Source organism: Mobula birostris, chromosome X (genome assembly GCF_030028105.1).
Source record: "Mobula birostris isolate sMobBir1 chromosome X, sMobBir1.hap1, whole genome shotgun sequence".
Taxonomy (NCBI): Eukaryota; Metazoa; Chordata; class Chondrichthyes; order Myliobatiformes; family Myliobatidae; genus Mobula; species Mobula birostris.
The window spans coordinates 48,617,930-48,638,064 of record NC_092402.1 but is presented as its reverse complement, the minus strand read 5'-3'; positions in this window follow the sequence as shown (position 1 = coordinate 48,638,064).

Here is a 20,135-nt window from a genome sequence, read left to right as displayed (position 1 = left end):
AGAACATTCCAAGATCCCAGTGAGTCCAAATGCCATTAGTTAAATTCCAGCAACACACACAAAATGCTGGAGGAACTCAGTAAGTAGCGTTTATGGAAAAGAGTACAGGCGACGTTTCGGGCCGAGGTCCTTCATCAGGATTACAGATGAATTCCAGGGCTACTGCCACCAACTTACTATCCCATGGAAGCTCTGGAGCAATGCAAGTGATAGCAGCAAAGGTAGGCAACCTAGAGTTCTCATAGAACTGCCGTATGGCTAGTCATATATGCTCCACATGTATGGGTAGACTCACATCAGCATGCGGTAACCAAGTGATGAATAACGATGTTGGAGTCGAAATTGTCATGTAGGATCCAATCAGTATTATTCTCTTCATGTGTTCAGGAAACATTTAAAATGTTGTGCCAATTTGAGATGGCGCGGAAAATTTATGCTTCAGCAAAGTCAGTTTTTACAGAAGATGTGTTTAACTATTTAACAAGCTGGGGAAACAAACTACAGAAACTCCCAATAGAGGGCGGACAATTATAACAGAAAACCACCGGGAGAAATGGATATTTGCATGTGAATATTGTTCAAGAAATCAATGTCAGTTACACGCAGCAGCGCAGCCACTCGGCCGCAATGACAAGAGAACTGCGCAAGCTATCTCCTCTTTGTCTTCTGATGATGCAGCTTTAAAATTAAGCGAGAGGGCGGACCCAGGCAATAATAGATTATAAAAACATAGAAACATAGACAACATAGAAAACCTACAGCGCAATACAGGCCCTTCGGCCCACAAAGCTGTGCCGAGCATGTATATGATGAACTTCAATAAAAAATAAATTACAAAAAAAAAGAAATTACCTAGGGTTACCCATAGCCCTCTATTTTTCTAAGCTCCGTGTAGCTATCCAGGAGTCCCTTAAAAGACCCTATCGTATCCACCTCCACCACTGTCGCCGGCAGCCCATTCAACGGACTCACCGTTCTCTGCGTAAAAAACATACCCCTGACATCTCCTCTGTACCTACTTCCAAGCACCTTAAAACTGTGCCCTCTCGTGATAGCCATTTCAGCCCTGGGAAAAAGTCTCTGACTATCCACAGGATCAATGCCTCTCATCATCTTATACACCTCTATCAGGTCACCGCTAATATATGAATGAAAGTCTAAAAACATTACTTTAAATTATCATTTCGTTTGGAACTTTTTAAAAATTCAGTCTGTTTAATACAAAAGGGTGCTTGCAGTCTATCCTTTACATGTAGTGGCAGTATCAGGTCCTTTAAGATAAGGCCATAAGACTTTCAATCAAGGCTGATCCTATTTTCCCCTGCTGAGCCCCACTCCTCAGCCTTCTCCCAGTAACCGCTGATGCCATGTTCAATCTAGAACCGATCAAGCTTGCCTTAAATATACCCAACGACCTGGCCTCCACATCTGCCTATGGTAATAAATTCCACAAATTCACCACCCTTCGGGAGACCCAGTCCTACCTCCAAGGACAGACAAGCTGGCTCCAGCCAATTGGACCGTGCGAGTCCTGACCCTGTCTAGTCGGGGAGCACTGGAACTAGTAAGGTGCTCAAGAAAGCAAACCCAGTGGCTTACACTTTGCAGCTTCCCAAGACCCTCAAGATCAACTCCAGCTTCCACACTTCCAAATTAAAACATGTAAACACCAGTCCCACCGCCACCTGGGTTTGTTGATGGGGAACATGCCTTTACCATAAAAAAGAAATCTAGATTCATGAACTGTTCAGGGTGTTCGGCAGTTCCTCCTGGACTGGGAGGAAATCGGACCTGAGGAAGGGACACCTTGGATCTGGCGCTCATCCATGACCACCATTATCGTCTCTCCGAGCAGCCAGGGCAGTCAGGAGTCGGGCGTCGGAGAGGGGGTTCCTGTTCCAACATACACCCGACCGCACCATCCTCCATGGATACCTGGCGCGGCCCCTTTAAAGATTCAGCCCCCCCCCCCACCACTAGGATTTTAATATTTACAGAGCAGCTGAACTGAGGTTCGATGTTCAATCATCAGATCAATTTTGGTCTTACGTCTAGCATCCAGTTTGAACCCTGTTTTCATTTCAGTCTCATATCGTGCCTCGATTCTAGCTTCAGATACTTCAACACTTGGGTCCTAACTGTCCTCGCCTAGGTCTCTCGCCATAACGTATGTATTTTGTAATGGAGACCATCATTTTGACTATGTGGTCATTCTGTTCTACATTTAGATCTATATTTGTAAACTTAAGTAGTAGAATCAAGTTAATGACTCCAACGCATTCATCACAATGAGATACATAAAAAGAAGTTTCTTTAAACAAGTTACCACATAGTATTTTTGAAGAAAGTGACAATATATGCATTTTGCTTGAGAAGTAAGGACTTACCATGGATTCAACATGGTCGTTTTGTTATACATTTGGATCTATCTTCTCAGGCGTAAGTTGCACAACCAAACAAATGATTCCAAATCACTCAGCACCATGAGATATTGTACATAAATTACAGTTGTTTAAAACAAGTGAACACACCGTGTTTTGAAGAAGTTGGCAATGTATGCATTTTGCACTGAAAACGCTGATTTGACTGTGTGGTCGTTTTGCTATACATCTGCATCTAATTGATCAGATTTAACTTGAACAATCCAATATTAAGCATTACAGGAACAAAGGAATGGAGGAAAAGCAACAGTAGAAGAGAGCAAAAACAGAGCCTAGTCGCAAGGGAGACAAATGGCAACAAAGAGACCAAACCAGTGTGGTTTGGTCCTCTTTTACCAGATTTCTGATAATAGTTTGTTCCATTCAAATTCCGTTGCCTAAATTAACCAACGAAATAGCCCATATCGAAGTAATGCAATAACTGTCACTGAAACTAGAAAGTTTCTATAAAGATATAAAGACAACCACAAGCACTAAAAACACACACTGAACAAATACATGTGTAATGCCCTGATTAAGATATCTTCTGCTATGCTGTGAGGTATTTCATTTTAGTAGTTTTCTGTGAAGCAGTGTGTCCTGCTGGTAGAATGTTTTGGTCTCGGCTAAAGATAAGGTGCTGGGTTGTTCAACTTGGGAATGTTGTGTCAACCAATCAGGATGGTGGGATGGACAGAAGGTTCTAGAGAGAGGTGGGAGCAGAGAGATTTGTGATAGACAGTGGTGGGGTTCATGATCTTTTGGGGGAGATATGGAGAGGAGAAGTTCGGGAGAGACACCCATAGGATTCGTCCTGATGGGAAGAGGAGACCGCAAGGAGTTCTCCGCAAGATGAAGGAATCCAAAATGGGAAGCTCTACCGGTGATTGGTGATGGGAAATCAGTGCCGTGAGTAATGGTTATACCCAGCTTTTGGAAGAGATGAGCTCCAATGACATGTGCACATTTGGACTGGTTTAACTGTAATGGACCATTTTCTTTCTTTTCTTTCTCTTAATAACTTCGATAAAGCTGAAATTGGTAAATATACTTTCTTTATAATTTTATGCTAGTGTATGATTTGTAATTTCTTGGCGACCAGTAATTCTGTATGGGCAGTACTTAAACAGCATTCGCTCAAATTGAGGTTCCGTCAATCAGAGCATCCCAACTTTCTTGTTTGGTTGAACCCCAAATCAAACCGACCCTAGATGTACATTGTCATAAAGGTGGCCTTCTCACTGCTGAGTCACGTGGCTGTTAGCAGTTAGCTAACGAAGCAAGTTTGCATACGTGCCTGGTGAGAGGGTTACACATGTATATACTGTAGGTAATTATATAGCATACAAGCAAGCATCAGAAAGTTAAACTAAAAGGAAAATAATAATTATACAGTCCGATCCAACAGTGGCACTGTATGCATTTTTCTCTGGAAGTACTGATTTATCCTAACTGGTCAATTTGTTGTACAGTCAGATTAATCTTCCTAAATTTAAATTGCACAACAAAACACACTGCACCATGAGCTACATGAAATAAAGTCGTTTGAAACAAGTTAACACATAGTCCATTTGCAGTCTTTGGTAGTGTGTGCATTTTGCTCTGGAAACACTGATTTCGTGCATGTGAGCAGAATTAGCCCATCTGGCTCATTGAGTATGCTCCACTATTCGATCATGGCTCATTTATTATCCCTCTCAACCCTATTTTCCTGCCTTCTCCCCATGACATTTGACGCCCTTACTAATTAAGAACCTATCAACCTCTGCTTTAAATGATTCTACAACTTGACCTCCACAGCTGTCTGTGGTAACGAATTCCACAGATTCACTACCATCTGGTTAAAATAAATTCCTCCTCATCTGTATTTTGAATGGATGTCCCCCTATTCTGAGGCTGTGCCCTCTGGTCCTAGACTCCCACTTTATGGGATACATCCTCTCCACATTCACTCCATCTAGGCCTTTCAATATTCAATAGGTTTCAATTAGATCCCCCTTCATTCTTCTAAAGTGCAGCGGGTACAGACCCAGTGTCATCAAACGCTCCTCATACATTAACCCTTCCATGCCCAGACTCATTCTTGTGAATATCGCCAATGCTAACACATCTTTTCTTAGATATGGGGCCCAAAACTGCTTACAATATTCCAACTGACAGGGTCAAGGCCTGTTATTGTCACTGTTTTTTTTTGCTGCGGAGGATGGGGGAGGATTTTGGGGTCTGCAAGTTTTGTTTCTTTTCTTTTTCGTGCTGGGGGGAATTGATGTATTTTCTTTCATCAAAACCCATGGTTTTCCTTATTTAATAACTATCTGGAGAGGAAAATCTCAGAGTTGTACTGTACATGCATACTTTGACAATAAAATGAACCTTTGAACCTTTGGAGTGTGGTCTGACCAATGCCTTATAAAGTTCAAAGTTCTAAGTAAATTTTTTGTCAAGGTACATATATGTCACCGTATACACTCCTGAGAATCATTTTTTGCAGGCATCCTTGTTTTTATACTCTAGTCCTCTCAAAATAACTTCTAATATTGCTTTTGCATTCCTTACCACTGATTCAATCTGCAAGTTAACCTTCATGGAATCCTGATTTCTGAATTTTGTTCCCATTTAGAAAATAGTCTATGCCTTTATTCTTTCTACCAAAGTGCATGACCTTATACTTCCTAACACTATATCCCATCTGCCACTTCTTAACCAGGGCCACAATATTGCTCAAAAACCTAAACAAGTTATCCTCACCTTTTATTCTAACATACAAACTATGTACTCTCAAAATTACACTTTTGAAGGCTTCTCACTTTGCCAGAAAGCAACCTATACCAATCCACACTGGCCAGACCCTTTCTGATGTCATCAAAATTGTTCTTTCTCCAATTTTGTATCTCAACCAGAGGACCAGGCCAATCCTTATCCACAATTATCTTGAAACTAATGGCATTATGATCACTAGATCCAAAGTATTTCCCTATGCACACCTCTGTCACCTGCCCTGCATCGTTCCCTAATAGGAGATCCAGTATCGCACTCACTCTAGTTGGGATCTCCGTATATTGATTAAGGAAACGTTCTTCAACATATTTGATAAACTCTGTCCCATCCAGCCTTTGTACAGCATTGGAGTTCCAGTCAATATGTGGAAAGTTAAAATAACTGACTATTGCAACCTTATGCTTCTTGCTGCTGTCCACCATCTCTCTACTCATTTGCTCCTCTCAATCTCATTGACTATTGGGTGGTCTATAGTATAATTCCGTTAATGTGGTTATCCACTGTTCCACACATATAGCACCAGTAGACGAGCTCTCCATTCTGTCATGTCTTAACACTGCTGACATTTTCCCTGACTAGTAATTCCACTCCTCCCACTCTATCATGTCTGAAACAACAGAACCGCGAAACATTGAGCTGCTTCCTGCAACCAAGGTCACTAGTAGTTACAATGCCATAATTCCATGCTCTAAGGGCATCTGTCTTTCTTATATTACTCTTTACATTGAAACATACACAACCAAGAACATTATTCCCATCATGCGCAACCTTTTGATTCCTGTATTTGTATGTAGGCTTGACAACATTCTGTTCTCAGAACCACTCTGCTATCTGCTCTGGTTCTTTTGTTCCCGTCCCCCTGCAACTCTAGTTTAACCCCTCCCCCTGGTGCAGCACTAGAGACCTTCCTTCAAGGATATTAGTTGCCCCCCCCCCAGTTCTGAAGCAAAACCGTCCTGTTTGTACAGATCCCATCTTCCTTGCAAGAGACACCAATAATCCAAAAATCTGAAGTCTTCCCTCCTGCACCATCTCCCTACCCACGTGTTAAACTTTATTGACCTCCTATTTCTGCCCTCACTAGCACGTGGCACAGGTCGCAACCCTGGAGGACCTGTCATTTATCTTAGCACCTAACACCTGAACTAATTTTGGAGGATGTTGTCACCCTTTGTACCCATGATATTGGTACCGACATTGACCATGGCATCTGGCTGCTCACCCGCCCACTTAAGAATGGTGTAGTCTTGACCCAAGATGTCCCTGACCCTGGCAACCAGGAGCTCGTTCTCATCCACTTAGACCTCCTATCTGTTCCCCCAATAAACAAATCACCTATCACTACAGCCCCTTCCCCTTCCCTTCTGAGGACAAAGCCAAACTCTGTGTGCTAGACTCCAGGTCACTGTGGCTTTCCCCTGCTAGGGCACAGCACCCCACCCCTACTTCGCCCACAGTATCCAAAGCGGTATACCTATTATTGAGCGTAATGGCCACAGTGATACCCTACACTGGCTGACTATCCCCATTCCTGCTCCTGACGATCACCCAGTTTCCTATACTGTGCACTGTAGGTGTAACTACTTCCTCATTTTGCCATTCAATCAAACCCTCAGCCACCCGAATGATCTGGAATTTATCCACGTCCAGCTCCAATTCCTTAACACTGTATGTAAGAAGCTGCAGCTGGATGCACTTCTTGCAGATGCAGACGTCAGGGACTCTGGATGTCTCTCTGCCTTCCCACAACCCCTACGAATAGCATGCCACTACCCTACCTGACATTTCTATTGCTCTAACTGTGCAAAAAGAAAGAAATAAATTTAACCGCTATCTACGTACAGCCTTTGCCTCACCTCACTGAGGTCTCTATGAGCAAAAGCCTCATACTCCGCTCTGACACTGGCTTACTCACATAATGGCCGCTCCCATAATGGTTGCTTTGTTCTTTGTTCTGATAGCAGAGACTGGAGGACTCAGCTACCGAGGCTATATGGGTGGAAATGCGGAATAAGAAAGCAACAAACACATTAATGGGATTGCATTACAGACCACCCAATGTTCAGTAGGATTTAAAGGAGCAAATCTGTAGAAACATAGCAGACAGTTGCAAGAAAATATAAGGTTGAGAAAGCAGGTGTTTTTAACCTTCAACATACTTACCCAAGTATTCACACTAGTGCCCAAGAAGATCAAGGTGAGCGGCCTCAACGTCTATTGCCCAGTGCGCTCACATCTACTGGGATGAGGTGATTTGAGAGGTTCGTCATGGCCAGAATCAAATCTTGCCCAAGTAATGACGTGGACTTGCTGAGATTTGCCTAGCGCCACAAAGGATCTATAACGGATCCGATCTCACTGGCTGTCCACTCAGCTTTCGATCACCTGGACAACAGCAATACTTCATCAGGCCGCTGCTTATTGATTTACAGCTCAACGTTCAACACAGTCATATCCTCAGTTGCATTCCCCAAGCTCCAAAACCTGGGCCCCTGGTCCTCCCTCTGCAACTGGCGATCAGATCCTGATTGAATTCTTTGAGGATGTGACAAAATAATTTGATATATGTAGAACAGTGAAAGTGGAGCAGATGGAATTTAATGAGGTGTTTGATAAGTTTCCCAAACGTATGCTCCTTCAGAAAGTCGGGAAGTATGGGATCCAAGAAAACTTGATATGTGTATTGAAAACTGAGTTGCCTTCAGAAGGCAAGAAGTAGCAGTAGATGCAGCAGTTCTGCCTGGAGTCCCGTAAACCATGGCATCCAGTACGGGTCTGCTTTTGGACCCCTGCTCTTTATGATTTTTACACATGACTTGGTGAGGAAGTGGAAGGAAGGGTTAGTAGTTTTGCAGATGACACCAAGGTTGGTGGTATGTAGAATAGTGTAGAAGTTTGTCCAGGGTTACAATGGGCCATTGTAAGATACAGAGCTGGGATGAGAAGTGGTAGATTGAGTTCAAAACAAAAAAGCATGAAGTGATTCACTTTGGAAGGTCAAATTTGAAGGCAGAATATAGGTTTATTGTCAAGACTCTTGGTAGAGTGAAGAAACATCTTAAAGTCCACATCCATAGATCCTTCAACATTGCCTCCAAGTTCATAGGTGTCACAGTGTATGTTGGCAAAGACTGAACCCACGTGAGGAGGAAAGACAGACTCATATGAAGACGATGGCCAGGGTATATTTATGAGTTCCAACAAAGCATTGGTGGCTCTGCAGAGCGATGCCAACAGAAGCACCCCACAAGTGGAGGTTGAACAGGGGTGTCTTGACATTTGTCTCCTACCAAGTATCTCGAGTCTGTGTTCTGGGTTTCTCTAGTTCACATTCTGAGCTTCTTGATTCTACGTTCAAGGCTTTTTCCAAGGTTTTCAATGTTTCCTTAGTCTCCCATGGTCCTCCAGATTTCCAAGATTTGTTCCATGTTTCTGAACTTTATTCACTGTTTCCGAGGTTTATGCTATGTTCCAAGTTTTATTCTATGTTTTCCATGTTTATTCAATGTTTCCTACGTTTATTCAATGTCTTGAGTTACTCAGGCCTCTCTCGAGTTACCCAGGTCTGTCTCGAGTTACCCAGGCCTGTATCGAGTTACCCAGGCCTGTCTCGAGTTTATCAGGTCTGTCTCAAGATCACCAGGTTGGTCTTGAGATCACTAATCTGTCTGGAGTTTTGCAGCCTTGTCTCGAGTTCCCCAGGTCTCCCTGTCTCCCTAGGCTGTTAGCTGCCGGCCTTAGGGAGGGGATTTCTGTCAGGAGCCCTTCGGGCCTGTGCGGGGAGCCGGAGAGTATTGGGTTCTGAGATTTCTAGAGCACCTGAATTGGTTATTGCTGTGTTAACGAGAGTAGATTATCTTTGGTGATTTCTGTTCTATCTTGTTAAGTTTATTTTGACTGGCTGGGTCATTCCACGTCCTGTTGTTATTTAAGCAGACGCACTTAACGCTTATAATGGGTTCCTAGGTTTGAGAATGTTATATCTCGCGGTGACGCTCTGTCGAGCCACCAATGTTTTGTTCAAAATCTTATCAATAAAAACATGGTCGCCATCTTCACGTAGGAGTCTGCTTTCCTCCGTGCACTCTGATAACAGGATTGTTAAGAAGGTGTATACAGTGTTGGCTTTATTAGTCAGGAAATTGATTTCAAGAGCCCCGAGGTATTGTTGCAGCCCCATGAATCCCTGTGTTGGATCGCACTTGTTCAAATTAACATCCGCCTGCTGTTTTTCAGACCAATTTTCCTGCTGGTCAAAATGGTCCTGGAATCTCTGATAACCGTAATTTGACTCCTCTCTCTCTAATACTGTCATGGTCCGGATCGGGGTCCCTTTAAATTTACCTTGTTTATGTTACTATCCGGACCGTTGATTCCCTGCTTTCCCGTGTCCCTCAACTTTGGTGATTAGGGGCAATTAACACTGGGCTGAACCAGTAGTTTATAGTCTTTGGCTTTCAGCCATTCGGCACGGGAGCATCTGTAAAGTCATGGTGTGTCGATGTCATCTGGCTGGAGCAAGCCTAGTCTCTGCCGAAGCGAGTGCCGGTAATTCACCCTTCCTCACCGGAGCAACCCAGTCAAGTTACCTCACCAAAGCGAGCCTGCAAAGTTTCCTCACCGAGGTGGGTCCATCAGTTAATCCACCAGAGTGAATCAAGAACCACTGTCTACTGTTCCCGGGCCGAGTCAAGAGCTCGCCACTACCCAGAGGCTCCAAGTCAAGTCCTGGCTCCGGCGGCATTCTAGCACCAAGTCAAGTCCTGGCCCTGGCGGCATTCAAGCTCTGAGTCGAGTCCTGGCCCTGGCGGTCTGTGATTCTTGTCCTACCCCCTTGTCTGAATCCCTTCTCTGCCCGTCTCGCCTCTAGCCCTCGTCTGCAGCCCCCGCCTGGACTTCGGTCCAGTTCCACCGCCGGAGCTAGACAGGTACTGTCTGGTGTTCATTCGTGTTGGTCTTGTCTTGTCCTCGCTTCCGTGGGGTAAGTCAGGCCGTCTTGCCGTTGCCCCGCGGGGGATCATGAGTCCCGGTCCTACGTCCTGTACCCAAGGAGGGGTCCCGACTCTCTGTTCTGTGTGTGAGTCCTGGCCCTATGTCCTGTACCCAAGGAGGGGTCCCGGCTCCCTGTTCTGTGTGTGAGTCCCAGCCCTATGATGTCCTGTACCCAAGGAGGGGTCCCGACTCTGTGTTCTGTGTATGTGTCCATGGTTCCATGTACCTGCTCCCCGAGACCGAGGCTCTGTGTTCCCATGTTCCTCCTCTCCCTTGCCCATGTCATGTCCTTGCCTGGTTCTGGGGTCCGAGCCCAAGGCAAGACCAGGGTACTGGGTCCTTGCCCAGTCTCGGGCTCGGAGTCCATACCCTAGCCTCTTCATGTCTCCTCTAGTTCTGGGAGCCGATTCCGAGTCCGAGCCCAGACCATTGGTCCCAGCCTAGTTGTAGTCCTGAGTCCTTATCCTGTTCGCTACTCCTGCTCCTGCCTAGCTCTCCTGATATCGAACAATGAACTAAATCTAAGTAACCTCACAGGATGTGTCTTGCATTTGGGTCCACTCTTGCTCCCAATGCCCCCGCCATTGTGACAGATACAGAGAAGTAATTCTCATTGTCCATCCTATCTTAATTTCGCGAAATAGCTCAGTCACTCAGGAGTGAAAAAAGCGTTTGTCTCATCAACTTATTCTCCATAACTAAGTCCTCTAATCCATTTGAAAACGACGTTTTGGTTGTCCGGCTTTACGGTCCGTCATACAGATTTTCGGACAAGGGCATTTTGACGCTACTTTACGAAGCATTGGTTAGCATACGCTGGGATATTGTGTGCAAAGTACGTGATTGCCGGTGCAGAGGAAATTCGTAGGAAGATGATCTGGCATGGAATAGATCAGATATTAGTGAAGACTAAATAGAAATTGTATGAAAACAAGTGCGCGGGCAGCATGAACGAATTACTTCCGTTGTTTCTTTGGCGATGGGACAAGCAGAATTCAAACCTGCTGGTGCAAAGGCTGGGCTGGTTTACTTCGGAGACCAAGAGGAAGAAGGAAACTTTGCAAAGGTATGCAAAAATATGTTAGAGTAATTTCTATAGACGTGATACTGTGATGGCATTGGCATTTAATCACGACCATGAATCACGACCAATTTGCACGTATGTGCAGTAGGAAGGAACATGGCCCTTTATTAGATTTAAGGAATGTGGGAAATTGTTGCGATTGTACCGAGCCTTGCTACGGCTACAATCTTTGCCTGCGAAAGTTGGAGATACTAGTCAGTAGAAACGTTTGGAATATAGGCATATACTTCTTGAAGGATCTGCGAATTGAGCGCAGTGGAGGAGCTGAGCCCTGATCACTTTGATTCCGGAGTTAGATTGAAGGGCCAGATGGCCGAATCCTGCGAGCAGGATAGTGACTCGTGAAGCGGAGAAAAATGAAATTGTAAAATCAATATGCCGGTTTATCTCGGGTGTTTTTACGACTGGCGGCGAGAGTTGAGAAGAGCTAAGAAGAGGAGATACATCAAACTTGTAAGTTGATCCGAGAGTGCGCTCTGCCCCTTTGGTGTTGCAGGGTCACAGAGAATAGAGAATGGAGACAAGCATTTCTGTAAAAAGATCCATGACGAGCATCGACCGCTATAATCTCACTTAAAACCAAATTATTTCACACTTCTTTCTATATTGTAATCAAGAAGTAGAAGGGAGCGATTCGCGTGAGAGGCTGTTTGAAGTTCAGCAGGAGTTATCAGCAGCTGTTTCTGAATGCCTTGAAGAGGAAGGGAAGTGCCGACACTATTTTACGGGCATATCTCTGTCAGTAAATGCAGACAAGGCTTCATCCAAATGCTAAGCAGTGGAGACGACTTAGCGGTGAGTGATAACTTTAATAATAAACTGCAAAATAACAAGTCACGGGGGCCACAAAACAGAAACAGATATGTATCACGACAAGCCAACAAGGGAACTGAAGGCTAGGAGCAACGGGTTGAGGCTGACTGGTTCGATGGGTGAAGCAAGTCAGCGCATCAGGGCTGGGTTTAAATAGGCTCCAGGAGATGAGTTGGAAACAAATAGCAGTTGCATCCTGTTATCTGGGTGGAGACTGGGGGAGGGGTGTGCACGCCTGTACAGTCCTGACAGGACAACACTCCCCCTCCCCCCCCCCCCCCATGGTGGCGATGGGCGACGGATCTACGATGAAACAGGACAGGACCAAAGCCCTCTTCTGCAGGCCATACCCTCCCCAGTCAACCAGGCAGTGCATACCCCGATGACGTGATCCATCAACCGACAAACCGTGTACACGGGACCAGCTTCTACCTTCCTAGGTCCCGGAGGTACAAGCTCAGGTGGGTTGTGCTTCAGGAAAAACGGGCTTGAGGCGGCGCAGGAGAAAGGTAGGTGTGATCCTGAGGGAAGTGGTAGGTGGAAATGGAAGTGACTGGATTGACTGGTAATCTTGAAGGGACCGACGAAACGGGGAGAGAACTTGCGGGAGTCGGTGCGTAGGGACAGATCTCGCGTGGATCGCTAGACACGCTCCTCAGGCAGGAGTAGTTTGGCTGGGCGCTGACGCTGTTTGGCTTGGCGGCAGTAGTTGCATCTCAGCGGTAGAATCCTTATATTTATTGCAAATGATGCTTTTATTGTTCCAGTTAGCGGCAACCTATGTCAGAGCTCACCCAGTTGAAAGAGAGAGATAGCGAAGGAACCTTGGCTCGGCTCGTACAGTACAGGGATGGCTGGAGCGCGAAGTGCAAGACGCCCTGGGTCAGAGAGTTGCGGCTTCGGATTGGGGATCTGTCGAAGCCTTCGGGCCAGATTCCGGGGCTCAGGGGGAGACGGTTCACGGTCGTGGGGTGGCATATCGAGACGGAGAGTTGGAAGAGTGGTGAACTGTTCCCCTGCTGCTTCTGGATCGTGTGCTCTTATCAACAGACGACTTTCTCTAAGTGAGGAAACTCTGCTGGGTCAATCGGTAAATCGCCCATCCTATCAGGGAATATAGAGGAGGATTGACCCAAACACAAGCAGTGGAGGTGATTTAGCGATGAGCGATAACTTTAATAATAAACTGCAAAATAACAAGCCAGGGGAGATTACAGAACAAGAGAGTACAGATACTTAACACGACAAGGCAACAAGCTAACTGAAGGCTAGGAGCAACTGGTAGAGAGGCTGGGTGGTTCGTATGAGTGAATAAGGACTGGATGTGGGCTTGGTTTAAAGAGGCTGTGGGTTATCAGTTCGAAACGAGTGGCAGATGACTCCTGTTAGCTGGGTGGAGACTGGGAGGTGCCTGACAATAATGTTTAAAGAGGCAATGAAAATTCATGTTTTGAGACCGAGATAGTCAATGTAGTCGCCTATAGTGTGAAGTGAACTGTGAAATATGCAGGTTGCTTCTCTTCCAGTGGGCCTAGCTGTCTTTTTCCCCCTGTGGAAACTGCTAGTCGCTGATATGTGACACAATTAAAAACACAATTCAGATCGCTTCAAATACACATCATGCACAATGATGTTCACCGTTCTCACTCTAATTCACTACGTGTGTTCAATCTCCCAGGCAGATGGCTATCTGACACTCAATCAACGTAATGTCTGCAATTCACTAACGGACTGTTACTTTCTTTTCTTTTTGTCACTGCTTTGCTGCATCCTGAATCCCGTTAGATTTCATTTTCTCCCTGTCTCTCCGTGCGTGCGTGTGTGTCTCAAGATTTACGATTCAAGGTTGTTTATTGTCATTATTCAGCGCACGAGTGTAAAGGAGAATGAAATGATTGCCGTTCCGGGCCTTGCAGCATAAAAGATATATATATATATATATATATATATATAGAGAGAGAGAGAGAGAGAGAGAGAGAGAGAGAGAGAGAGAGAGAGAGAGAGAGAGAGAGAGAGAGAGTAGAGAGAGAGAGAGAGAGAGAGAGAGAGAGAGAGAGAGAGAGAGAGAGAGAAATGACAGGCGCGCGTGCGCGCGTACAAAGACACGCACACGACCGTGTTCTCGCGCGCACTCACGCATGTATTTTCCACATTTACTACATTAGGCTACAAACAGCTAAAACAAAATGTAATCGTTAAACAATTATCCTTTTATTGTCAATTGTAACTTAGATTTCAAATACTGGTTGATGAAATGAAGAAAAATGAGGGCTATATATACATTTCAGCGTCGGCCATTCTCGCATTCTCCAAGCGAAATGAGAGTTATCTACGACATACATGCATCCTTTGCACACTTACCCTTGCTATACTCATGCCAGCAATAGATTGACAAAATGCTTGGAAACTACAATCTTATCAATGATATTTCCCTACTTGGCAGTCTGTATTTATATACTTATTAACATCAAACTCTCTTTATACTCCACACGCTCCCTTCCCCTTTACAGATCACCATGTGGTATGATATAGCTGTTCGCTGTATCAATATGATCTGACGTACCCTTTGGGGCAGGGAAACCGGTTAGAGGAACGTTTGTATTCTGTTTCACCTGTGCACCATTTTCATATTCACTGCGACATTCTTGATAGTCACGTTGGTGAGTGAAGAGTTCCAGTACTGGTACTTCATGAGGCAGGACATTAATTGCTAGCCATCCCTATGTGGATTTCGTGCTAGTACTGGGCTATCCATCAGTAAGAGAGATTATATTCGGAAATATTCAGCTGTGTGGCACTCCGAAGTTTCGCGATTATAAATAGGGTAAATGGCAGGTGTCTTTCCATACCACCCACGCTCCCCGTGCCGAAGTATCCAACACTCGAGTGGATATATTTACAGTGAGCTAATGTGGTTCAAAGGGATTGTGTGGGGAGGTTTTCCAGGGAACGGTGGGTGGCTGGAAGTTCAAAATTCAGACTAAATGTGCTATCAAAGTATGTATACAACCTCGAGACTCATTTTCTTGCAGGTACTGTACCTACAGGAAACAAAGAAAATGATCCACGAAGAGCCAAACATAACAAAGACTGACAAGCATCCAGTATGAAAAAGAGGACAAATGATGCAAATAAAAAAGTAAAGTAATAATACCGAGAGCGTGGGCTGCAGAGTCCCCGAAAGTGAGTCCAAATGCTGAGTCAGTTCAGCGCTGAGGCGAGCTCAGCCGCCCCAGAAAGCCGATCTGCTCCCGACCGTAGCGGCGAGAATCCAAGACCCCTGCCCGATGATTATAGCGGGAAGAGAGGGAAACAGGTCAAACGCAGTCAGATGGGACGGGCTTTTCCACTCTCGGGTTTCGACGCTTTGATTTGGCTTGATATCTGCCCCAGCCGTCTCTTCAACCTCTCTTTCGGCAATGATAGCTCCACTGCCCCGCGGTGCGTTTGCATTCAAAGTTAGACAGGGAGTTAAATACTTTATTAAATATCACCCGAGCCGGAAGCTTTCTACAGGGTTTTTAATGAGAAGCCTTTGTAAAACGCGTATTAGACTCAATACAGAATCGTCGCGCGCCTTAATGTACTGACATTCATCACCATCACCATCATCATCATCAGGTGCCGTGCCCAGTTTGAGCTTTGCCTGCCATGACCCACACACTCCTGTTTTGGGTCAAGTGGATCAATTCATTGGTATTCATTTCCAGTTCTCTGGCTGCTGTCTCCATCATCATTTGTCTTTGTCTTCCTCTTGCTTTCTTCCCTTCAATCTTTCCCATAATTACCGTGCATTCTAACTTCTCTTTCCTAATCACATATCCGATGAAGTCACGTTGCCTTTTCATGATCTCATACATTATTTCTCTCTTTGTGTTTGCTCTGTTCATGACATCCTCGTTAGATATTCGTTTCGTCCATGATATTCTTTGCATCCTCCTCAAAAACCACATCTCTGCTGCTTCAATTCGTTTCCTCATGTTACTAGATAGTGCCCAACATTCTGAGCCACATAACATAACTGGATATACATAACATTTCAGTACTCTGAGGCGGGTTGTCATGCCTAGTTTAGTGTTGGTCAGTATACTCTTCATTCTCGTAAAAGAGTCTTTTGCCATCCCTATTCTTCTTTTGATGTCCATGTCGCACCTGCCATCTGATGTCACCCAGCTTCCTAAGTAGCAAAAATTCTGTACTTGGTTTATGTCTTCCCCGTTTATTCTCAGCCTGCAGATAGGATTCTCCTTCTTTTTGGATATCACCATACATTCTGTCTTTTTGCAATTGATAGATAGATCCATTTTTGCACTTTCTTCAACAACTATATCAATTAAGTTTTGTGGTTCTTCCTCCTCAATTAAGTTTTGTAGTTCTTCCTCCGTACTTGCAATTAACACAGTGTCATCTGCATATCTGAAATTATTGATGTTTTCACCACCAACTTTGATTTCCAAGATGTCTCTTATTTTTTGTAATATTGTTTCACTGTACACATTAAATAAATCAGGGGAGAAAATACACCCTTGTCTAATGCCTCTCTTGATTTTTGTAAACTGACTCACTTCTCCATCTATTCTTACAGCGGCAGTTTATTCCCAGTACAGATTTCTGATTAGGGGGAGGTCTTTCGAATCTAGATCTAGAGTTTTCAGTAATATTTCAAATAACTTATTGTGCTTCACTTTATCAAATGCTTTTGTGTAGTCGATAAAACAAACAAACAAATCTTTTTGCACTTGAATAGCTCGTTCTGATAGTATCCTTAACATCAATATCGCGTTTCTTGTACCTTTGTCTTTCACAAAACCACATTGTTCTTTGCCTATTTCAGCTTGTATCTTACTTTTAGCTCTTGTTATCAAAATTCTTAGAAGTATTTTGGTGATATGACTCATTAAACTTATGGTCCTATGTAATTCACATTCTATTGCTCCAGGTTTCTTAGGAAGAGTGATAGATACTGATTTTTTCATCTCTTCTGGTATTATTCCAATGAATGACTAAGGGGTAACTCCACTTTCCCCAAAGCTCTGAAAGTCCCCAATCAGAGCCTCATCACCTTTCCTTTTTCAATCTTTTTATTAAATTTCAGATTAATATACATAACGATACTAATGATACAAAGATATCGGTGTAACATTGATAATGGTTAACTTATACAAACATAATTCGAGTAAGATATATAATTCAAGCCTCCCAATCTCTGAGTAATTGAACATGAAAAAAGAATTTTATAAAGAACCCCCTAAACTTAAAAACACACACACAAAAAACTGGGATGTCCTATTCCTTCGGATAAGAACATTATTTGTCATTAACTCTGCTCCTCCATAGGTAAACAAAAGATTATTAAAAAATAAAACGGTTCTGAAAGGACAGCTTACATCATATGAAAATGTTGAATAAGCGGTCTCCAGGTTTCTTCAAATTTAACTGAAGAATCAACCATACCACACCTAGTTTTTTCCAGGTTTAAACATAATATAGTTTGAGAAAACCACTGAAAATTAGTAGGAGGATCAGAATCTTTCCATTTAAGTAAGATGGATCTTTTAGCTATTAGTGTAACAAATGTAATCAAACGACCAGCTGAAACGGATAAATGACCAACATCTGTCACTGGTAATCCAAAAATTGCAGTAATAGGGTGAGGTTTTAAATTAATACGCAAAACTGTTGAAATAATATCAAAAATATTTTTCCAATATTTATCTAAAAGAAGGAAAGACCAAAACATATGTGTCAGAGAGGCCACCTCAGAGTTACATCTGTCACACACAGGATTTATATGTTGGTAAAAAAGAGTTAATTTATCCTTGGACATATGAACCCTGTGGACTATTTTAAATTATATCAGTGTATGTCTAGCACACATTGAGGAAATATTAACTAGTTGAAGAATTTTTTCCCATTTCTCTATAGGTAAAGATACCTGAAGTTCTCTTTCCCATTCATTTTTTATTTTATCAGATGCACCTAGATGTATTTTTGTAATTAAATCATACAAAACTACTATTAAGCGCTTCTGATAGAGATTTAAACCTAATTTTTTTTCCTGTAATATTAGTTGGATGAAATATTGGAAAATTAGGTAAAATACCATTCAATAAAGTTCTAATCTGCAGATATCTGAAAAATGTGAACTAGACAACTTATATTTATTAGATAATTGTTCAAACGACATGAAACATTATCCATGGATAAATCACGAAAGCATGCTAAGCCCCTCGTTTTCCATAAGGAAAAAGCTTGATCAATGCTAGAAGGTTGAAAGAAAAAATTAGATATAATAGGACTAGATAAAATAAATTCGTTCAATCCAAAAAATTTGGGAAATTGAAAGCATATTCGTATTGTATGTTTAATTATTGGATTAATTATTTGTTTCTTCCGTTTAGTTAATGCAAAGGGGAGCGAAGCTCCTAAAATAGAAGCTAATGAGAACTCCTGCTCAGACTCACCCTCCAGGTTCGCCCATCGTGGACAATGAATTTCATCCCAATCTTGCGTCCAAAACATTAAATATCGGATATTAATTGCCCAATAATAAAATCTAAAATTCGGCAATGCTAAACCACCGTCCTTTTTTGATTTCTGTAGATGTTTCTTACTCAATCTAAGATTTTTATTCTGCCATATATATGAAGAAATTTTAGAATCAATAATATCAAAAAAGAATTTAGAGATAAAAATTGGTACCATTTGAAATAAATACAGAAATTTAGGTAAAACAGTCATTTTAATAGCATTAATTTGACTAATCAATGATAAGGACAGTGACAAATGGTCCCATTTAGTAAACAATTGTTTAACATGATCAATTAAAGGTAGAAAGTTAACTTTAAATAGATCTTTATTTTTTTTAGTAATTTTGACACCCAAATATGTGAAATAATCAGTAATTAATTGAAGTGGTAATTGTCTATAAATTGGAACTTCCATATTTGATGGAAAAAGCTCACTCTTATTAAGATTTAGTTTATACTAGAAAAACTACTAAACTGAGCTAGTAGTGATAAAACTGCCAGGATGGATTTCTCTGGATTAGAGATATATAGTAACAAGTCATCTGCATACAATGATACTTTATGCGTCTCCTTCCCACGAGTAATTCCAAATATATTGGGTGAATCACGAAAGGCAATTGCCAAGGGTTCCAAAGCTATATCAAATAACAAAGGACTTAATAGACAACCCTGTCTAGTACCTCTGAAAAGTCTAAAAAAGGGGGATCTCTGATTATTGGTAACTGTGGAAGCCAAAGGTGAATGATATATCAATTCAATCCATGAAATAAATTTTGGGCTAAAGTTGAATCCCTCAAGCACATTAAATAAATAGTTCCATTCAACTCTGTCAAACACCTTCTCGGCGTCGAGCAAAATAACACATTCCAGAACTTTAGATGACGGAGTATATACAATGTTCATTAATCTCCTAACATTTTTGACAAATGTTAAAAAACGATTTTTAATAAATCCTGTCTGATCATCAGAAATAATTTGTGGCAGTACCTTTTCCAATCTATTTGCTATTATTTTAGAAAAAAATTTTGGAATCTACATTCAACAAAGATATAAGTCTATATGGTGCACAATCAGTAAGGTCCTTTTTTTTTTAGGAATTAAAGAAATGGATGCTTCGTAAAAGGATTGTGGTAATTTACCAACAAGTAAGGCATCCGTAAAACTTTTACATAGCCATGGTGAAAGTAACTTGGAAAAAGATTTATAAAATTCTTCTGTGAATCCATCCAAACCTGGTGCTTTTCCAGTATTCATCGCAAAATTTGCTTTTTTAATATCATCTTCTGTAATGGATGCATCTAGTTCTAGGCATTCATTAAGTGGTAATTTCAGAATGTTCAATTTCCTTAAAAAATCATGCATAATAGTAGACTCTTCAGGAAATTCTGATTGATATCAAGAGGTATAAAATTCTTGAAAAGATTTATTAATTTTGTCACGATCAACTGTCAAGGTACCATCCCGTTTAGAAATTTTACTCATCAAATGTTTAGCTGAAGCAGCTTTCAGTTGGTCTAC